The sequence below is a fragment of the Atta colombica genome, unplaced genomic scaffold, assembly GCF_001594045.1.
Source record: "Atta colombica isolate Treedump-2 unplaced genomic scaffold, Acol1.0 scaffold9, whole genome shotgun sequence".
Lineage (NCBI taxonomy): Eukaryota > Metazoa > Arthropoda > Insecta > Hymenoptera > Formicidae > Atta > Atta colombica.
This window is the reverse complement of record NW_017259583.1, coordinates 2,799,432-2,808,176: the sequence shown is the minus strand read 5'-3', so window position 1 is coordinate 2,808,176 and position 8,745 is coordinate 2,799,432.

Genomic DNA, 8,745 nt, shown 5'->3' with positions numbered 1-8,745 from the left:
AGAGAGAGAGAGAGAGAGAGAGAGAGAGAGAGAGAGAGAGAGAGAGAGAGAGAGAGAGAGAGAGAGAGAGAGATAAGAGTGGATAATGGCACCGGCCGATGACAACGACTACTTTCCGAGAATTTCAACGCAGCCGAAACTCGCCAACGCGAAAAACTCACGGAGAAGATCATAACCGTTTATTACCAGTTTCTCCCAAAGTGACACATTCCTTGGGCTTGCAACTCGGAAGGTCGTCGATGCCAACAAGTCAAATTGTCGCGCGGAATCGCTTCACATAGATCAATATTCGAACATTGTCCGAAAGGAATTGAATCGTCGTGTTATCCGCGTTACTCGGCTTACCTCGTGACTTCAGAACACGTCCTTTGACTAATCAATGTCAATGGACCGGGCCAGTCAGGACGAAGACACACACGAGAAGCAGAAATGGGAACGAACAGGATGACGTTTGGTCCGTTGGAGATAAAAAATAGTCGTCGCTTCAACGGATCAGGGTCTTCTGGAATCCACCAAAAGAGTAGCGCCGAGTATACGTGGACCAGCATCTTTCCCCCGGGCCCCTTGACTTGTCGAGAATCCAACGGTCGTCGCTTTGACAAGTCCGCGGGGTCCGCGGGAGTGAACATGGCCCAATTTTCCTACCTTTTTCGACCCTCTTTTTCCTTCCATTTCCGGAAGGGACAAGGTCGCTTAAGATGATCTTGGGCGATCGGCGCGGTGCCGAAGTCTATCGTACCAAAATCGCATCATCGCGGTCGTGTCCGCGAATCGAAAAATCGAGGAACATGATAAGTCAAGGAGGAGAACAAGCGTAGTCGTTGACGCAAACACACTTCACACTTCATCCCCGGCGATTGCGTTCGCTTTCGTCAGGACACTCATATTACAATAGAAAGGACGGAGCAGGAGGACTAGGAGGAGGAGGCCGACAAGCCGAAGACGTGATCAGCGCGATATAAACGCGCCTTGTAAATAAAAATACGTCGCTATACCGCGGCGTTCGCTGTTGTAACGCGAATCAGTTCTTCCGTCGAAGAATCGTCTCACCGAAATCCTTATCCGGGACATCCAGAGTCAGTTTCTGGTTCGTGAGAGAAGATGATGGCTTCCGAACTATTTCTTTTTCAACCCTGAAGAAGAATTCGGAAAAATTGGATACCCGGAGTCATTACGCGCAAGTAAAGTCGATTTCGCAGGAATATCGACCTCTACCTGTCTGCAAGAAGAAAGAGAAGATTCATGTGACACAAGGAGCGATCCGGATTACAAAGCGGATGCCGCCGTGTCCGAGCAACACGTACAGCCGACGCCACAAATACACACTATTTTTTATACATAACGCTCTTTAACCACGCATCTTTTTGTACTTGTATAAAGGCTTTTTTTTGTAGAAAAAAGAATAAAAAAAGAACGTCGCCACCGTTGAAAACCCCGTGTATTTCTCCTCTTTGTCGTGCAGCGGAACGCTTCGCTTCCGGCGTATTCGCTGACCTCTTCCTTGCTATTCCCAATCTCACCTTTCCTCAATCGCTGTCGATGATCACGATTATCGCAATTCTATCATGGTTCTACGTCCCTCCATTCGATGACCTCACGATTGCCCCCCGGAGGCACGCTTGTCCCTCGAGTCGATTCGTGCGGTTTTTTTTCGTTGTATCTCCTGAAGACATCCGATCGTTTCTCTTTTTCTTCGATGTTTTGAGAGATCGGCGCCTTTCTCCTTTCACTCGCGAACCCGCGAGCTAGTGGGTTTCGCATTAGCCTTGCCTGAGGAGAGGAGAAGAGACTTCTTCATCTGAACATGTAAATTCTCACGCAAAGAAGAACCGCATCGCAAAAGGGCATCGTGTTACGAAAGAGAAAAAGAGAGTGAAAAAGAGGGAGGGAAAGAAAAAAAAACAGCGAAAAAAGGATCTGGCTATTGGTAAAGATTCGAAAGCAGTTTTACGTCCACATCGAGACGATGTGGAGTCTCCTCAGATTACCTGGGCAAAGGATATCCGAAAAGATAAGGGGGAAGCGGAGGTATCTTGTTTTTTCTTTTCTCTTGCATGTCGAAGATGTTTCTCTCGTTATATTTTCTGCAATCACGATCTTGAGATGATTTGCGCTTCTCTTCCCGCTCGAGTAATGCCTGAGATTAACATCTAAGCTTCCCGAGTTTCTTGATTACAAAGAGAATGACGTAAGTCGCTTGAGTGAACATATTCTTGTATGTTTCGGATTTCACGTCGGAAAATGAAAAGATACGAGTATCTGCATGATATGATTTGATATGCAACTAATTATTTTCTCTGGAATGTTAAAATCGAAAAGTTGTCTTCAGCAATCAAGTCTTTAAAATAGGCGTTTCAATTTGTATTGTCGCAATTATAAATTAAATTTATCAGATTAAATTGAATTAACTAAACATAGATATCAAAGAAGCAATGATAATCCAATTCCTTCAGTTAAAAATAATATTTTGTTATTTTTTACTTTCATATGTGTCAAATAAATGAATTCCATTTCTGTGGTTAGTTTCAAAAACAATAATATTGATATATTTCCTTAATAAATAAACTATTGTATAAATTTAAGTTAAATTAAATATATTTTTTCTAATGAAATTATTTGACTCCATTGTCTTTGATTAAATTAATTGAATAGAAGCAATGACGATTTATAGAAATAATTAAATAATTATTCAAATTGAGTATAATTTGACATTAAATTAAATTATGAAAGATCGATGTTTTTTTCACGACAAGCCATCTTTTGAATTATGATCAAAAAAACGAGAAGCTGAGAAAATAGTTTAATACGTTTTTAATAGATTAGTTAATCATTCTGGACGAAGAGTCATTTATAGACACTGTTATCTCAAAAACACTTAATTAACATGTTTTGTAGGTAGCAGCCGCAGACATTTATGACGACATTCATCAGCGGCGGTTCCATGCAGTGCCACTTGTGTGCTTACGACGACAAATCATTACAATGATTACAGATTTTCTCCATGAATAATAAATGAGTAATTTTAAGTTCTAAGGAGAGACAATAGATGCGCATCGCAAATTTACGATCACATGTTTGCCGCGGCTCTCACTCATAAATGGCAAAAATAATTTGTATGAACATCACTAAACATCATAAGTAATGTGATATCACGCAAAATTGTGATAACACCATAAAATTAAGAATTAATCGAGGTGCGGTTGATGTTAGATTCAACGTTAGTCAACGTATAAAATTTAATTGCACGTCATAGGCAGATGAATACTCGCGAGAAATGGTATACAGAAAGAATTTTGCTGAAATATCTAAAAATTTAGGTAAATACAAATCTGAAAATAATTTAGTTAGACCATCAAAATAATTACGTAGGAATCTCAAGCATAAAGAGTAATGTTACAAAAAGTTTTGACATTCCACACGTAATTTGAGCACTTTACTTAACTATTTTAATGATCCAACACAATTATTTTCAAGTCCGTATCTAACTAAATTTTTAACAAAACCGTTTTTTCTGTGTAAACAGGACATTCTTTTAATTCAAAAATATATTAAAAAATCATTAATTACATATCATTAATTACTGAGCTAAAATATAAAAGTACGAAATTTAAAAGGATAAATAAATATAGAAATCTAAAACGCTATATTTTATGCAGGTAAAACAAATTTAATAAAACACATTTCTATAGATAGAATTATTATCGATTGAATTGCTTCTTTTATAAATTAAGTATTTAACTTACAAATGATTCATGATCACGGGTAAGTTTTCTCCGGATTCTTCACATATATCTCCGCGCGATATTGCAATTTATGGTATTTACGCATGCACGCGTAGGAAAAATTTCATAAATTATAGATCCGTTATGTTAGGTAATGGGAAAACGCTGATATTACGTTTAAATGGCTCGGAATGGTTAGATAAGAGAATGAGTGCCAATAAAGTGAAACATTTGTCGATAATGCTGAAGAATTATCGAATGACTTTATCGAGTCCATGTAATGTCGATGAATAAGAAGTTATATCTAACTTCTCCTATCGGGGATTGCATAAACTGTATCTCCGTAAAACGATTGTCGACAATTGCTCTTTCACGACGTTGTATTCTGCGCGATCAACATGATATATTATTTCCGCATTGTCGAGCATCTTCGAAGACGTCAACGACAAGCGGCTGATAAAAAGACAGATACAAATTTATAACGGAACTGAGAAACAAGAAAATAATAATATTTCATCAAAATAATAATATTTCGTCAAAAGGGAAATGTATTTGGAATAATTTTCGCAACAGAAACTCAATTCTAGCGTGAGAAATATTTTCGTAAAACACATAAAAATTGCACGAAAAGAACAATTTTACTGAAATAAAAATTTAGATATAAATCTGAAAGTAATATATTGGATTATATAAAAATAATTATGTGGGAACACATTCAAGCATAATAATAATATTGCAAAAAGCTTTGACATATTCTAGCAACTTGTTTGAGCATTCAATATAATTATTTAGGCATACAAATATGCGTAAGATGACGAAAAGCAGATAATTTTATAATTCCAAAGATGATTTTTCCGCGTGCTTTCTGTCGAAGGTAATGACACGACGATCGCGCGAAGCGAAACGTCGTACATACAAAGCTGGCGTACAAGCGATTTGCGTGATGGCAAAGCGCGCGGAAACATAGTGATGACTTCACTACAAAGTGTCTATTAAAAATGGTTCCGTGGGAGACGAAGGAAAGCGTGGTATCAGCCAGGCTATCTGTCCCGAAAGACCTTACGTGTGTACCTGCAACGTCCACGGCAGGGAAAGTGCCGCGTATACGATTCGTGTCAGGGAGTATGGTGAGATCGAGCAGAAGAGGACGAAGAGATAGTGAGGTGCATACACGCGGTGTGAGAGTCTGGAATTTTGCAAGAGATGCTCGTCCACCGACATGCGAAAGGAGAGAAATATGCCACGATAATCTACGCTCCAGTTACACTGGCACACGATTCATTTCAATCGTGCGTACGATTGTTACGATATCTCTGATTATGTACCTGTTTTTTGCATCATCTATACAAGTTAGAGAACAAATTACAACAATTTATAGAAATTAATTGCGCTACCATTGCAACAAAAACGAAACGAAAATGTATTACTAATAAGAAAATAATAGCTTCTATTTAATTCATAACAATGTACATATTTGGTAGCTTTTTAAAAATAATCAGACATGATAGAATAAATTAAATGAAAACTTATTGTTAGTATGACTAAATTAATATTACTACACATAAAATCATCAAAATAACTAACATTTTTATGACGATTATATTTTCCGAGATTTACTCTTGTTGCAATATGTACAATAAATAAATAAAATAATCAAGTTACTTTCTCTTTTTTCAATGGAAGGTGTATAGCATATTTAAATAATAGAAATAAATAATCATTGGTAATTCTATTATTAAAAAAATAATGATGTAATATATCTATTAAACAAAATGTAAAAAATTTTTTTCTCGGGCACATTTATTCAATATATATATATATATTTCTAATATATTATACAAATCAATAATTAATTTACTAAAGCGAAACTTTTCACTTAATAACTTCCGTTTAGATAAAAAAGGAAATGAGAAACTTGTTTCTCAAATAATGATAAGATATCTCTTTAGAATCTAATCTTGTTATACTGATAAGAATTCTAAAAATATGAAACATCTGTAATCGTCTCTACAGTGAATATTCAATATTACCGAAAATGTTTTTATTATGATATTATATTAAATATTATAATACTCAGAAACAAATTTAATTTGATGCTGAAGAGAAATAGTCAAGTTCTTTAAGAATTTAGGGAGTTCCAAAAGCTGATCAATGTAGAGAAAACAAACTCTCGCGAGAACTTCGAGAGAACTTCGAAACGGATCGTTTAATATTGCAAGACTGCAGCTTTAATCGATATGCCCGAGAAAAGATTCATACGAACAGAAGAGGAGTTGAGGAAGAAAACATGTGATGTACCAACAATACCGGTGTTTTCAATTATGGGAAACAAATTTGTCGAGGCGCGTAAAATATAATGGACCGGACGTACAATGGCTGCTGATTCTCCGTCCGTACTTTCGCTGATTTCTGCACTTCTGGCAGTGGCACGCGGAATACACGCTCGTATTGCTCAACAATAGATCACCCTGGTCGTCGGTGAGGAAAGAGTTGTGAAGACACTTCCAATGAATTGCTCCCATTCTCTCCTGTTTGTCTTCTTCTTTTTTTCGTAACTACAGAATTACGTCGGATTGCACGTTGTTAGATTGCGCGAACTTTAATTGGATACCGTACTTCGCTATAAATCAATCCGGCGATATGAGAGAGAGAGAGAGAGAGAGAGAGAGAGAGAGAGAGAGAGAGAGAGAGAGAGAGAGAGAGAGAGAAAGAGAGAATGGGATTCTCTCGCGGGAATAATACTAAATAATAGTAAAAGCTCGTTCAAATTATTTAAGATCTACAAACTTTCCCACTTTGTCCGATAATACTTATTACCAAGTTTAACAATCATTCTAACTTACGACTATAGAAACATGTTTAAAATAGATGAGCCGGCTGAACTCGTCATTATCGTTTCTCTTTCTTTCTCTCTTCGAAAGCGATTCTCATTGTTGGTAATAAAAGTCCCTAATGAAAGCTAATTTAAAATACAATAATTAAACAATCATTATAAATGTCGATTCCCAAAATCGTACTAATTACTTCTACGTCTACATCAATCTCGCGGTTTCACCCGCACAACACAGACCTCTAAGGAACATTCTAAAGACGTCCAGAAGACGACTTTATATTCTCTGAATGTTTTAAATTCATATAGCACACTAATATTAAATCAACATATTAGTAACATTGAATATCGCATCAACATCGTGAAATGTTGATTCAATATTAAAAAAAAACATTCACACTTTAATGTTATAACGTCTCAGCAACGTTCTTTCAATGTTCTGTGCTGTATAGGCATGTTGTTGTTACAGCGACATTAGCGATCAATGTAGAAAAATTAGCATAGATTTTCAAACAATGTTGAAAAGCATTCATACTTCAACACTCAATATTGTAACGTCTCAGTAACATTCTTTCAATGTTCTGTGCTGTACATAAAGGATGTTTTTCGGATAAAATGTCCTGTATGGGTATCTTCGCGTGTCCTCAAAGAAAAGTCGGTCGCGAGGAATCCCCGAGAAGGAGTTTCGCAAGTATTTCTTCTGCCGGACGGAGCTAACTTAAGAGCATGGAATCGACGCACATGTCCTGAATTGAGCAGACTGAACGGTTAAACCGCTAGCAAAAAGCATTGCAATATACGGTAAAATCGGGCAAGAGACGCTCTTGCACAACTGCGATCAACGTTGCATCTTGGCAATGTGCGCTGTTAAAGATCGGGTAAAAATAATCTAATGCCGTTATAATATTACCTCATTCTGCAGGATCGGCGCTCCTTGTGTCCGTTCTTCGGAAATTCTTTGGTTCTGATCTGTAATCAATCCTATGGCAACACGTTGAATATTAGTCAACGTTACTTACTTAAAATTCCATGTATCTATTGCAGCAATTTGCAACAATAAATAAAAACGATTTTCAGACAAACTTAATTCCATGCGGTTGATTATTCGTTAGAAAAATATATATAACTTTCTAAATAGAATTAGAGGAGAACATAAATCTGGAGGATGTAATATGTAAAGAATAAAATAATAAAATTAATTAGTATAAAATTATATACCTATTCTAAATATAAAATCAATTAATTACATTTCAACCGAACGTATTAACTATAATGCTCGAATGTAAACATTATTAATTTATTAATCCCTCGCGACAATAAAAATTTTATTATTTTATTATATGTACGTTGTTAAAAAATTTAAATAAAGTATTAAATAAGAAATTATGATTTTCGATTTTTCTTGTAAAAAATCTAGATGTTAACTGTACAAGGTGTTAACAAAAAAAAAAGATGGAATGGGGAGGAAATGTAGTGAAGCGTTGAGACGATTGTGCGAACGTCGTTCGCGCAAGTCATGTTTAATAATGCTAACAAGTCTTTACGTGCTTCGCGCACGGCGAAACACGGTATAACAGTCATTGATTGTCCCAGCACGATGCTTCTTCTTTCATCCTGAGAAAGCCGAGGAAGGGGAGAAAGTTGAAGAAAAAAATCATCGAGTGTCTTCCACGAGCAATACCTCATTTGTAAATCCACAAGGAGGAAAGCGCCAATCGGCGTGCGTATTGCTCGGCGATCTTCCGCGACGATTTATTTATGCGCTGGCCGTTGACCAGGCTATTTACGATTTAAATGATCCGGGAAGGAATAATTGAAATAGAAATGAGCGGAAGCTATGACTTACCGCGCGTTTCCAGCTGTTCGAACAACGCGGCGCATGTAAGTGCCTATCTCATGGAAGAATTATGCAAGGCATATATCCTTTTCAACTGGTTAGTTAATACTATCGCGCTGCTTATGCGACTTCGGTCATAAATGAGAGATGACAAAATGAGAAAAATGAGTGAGAAAAATTAGTCAAACAATTAGTTTTTGAGTAATAAACGATTTAAGAAAAATTAAAGATAAAGTTTTTTTCACGAACCTGTTAAAAGTTGCAAATGCACATAATGCACAGAAAAGATTTTTAAATTATATTTGCTGCCAACATTTTATTAAATTAATATAATTTCTATAATAATATATAAATAA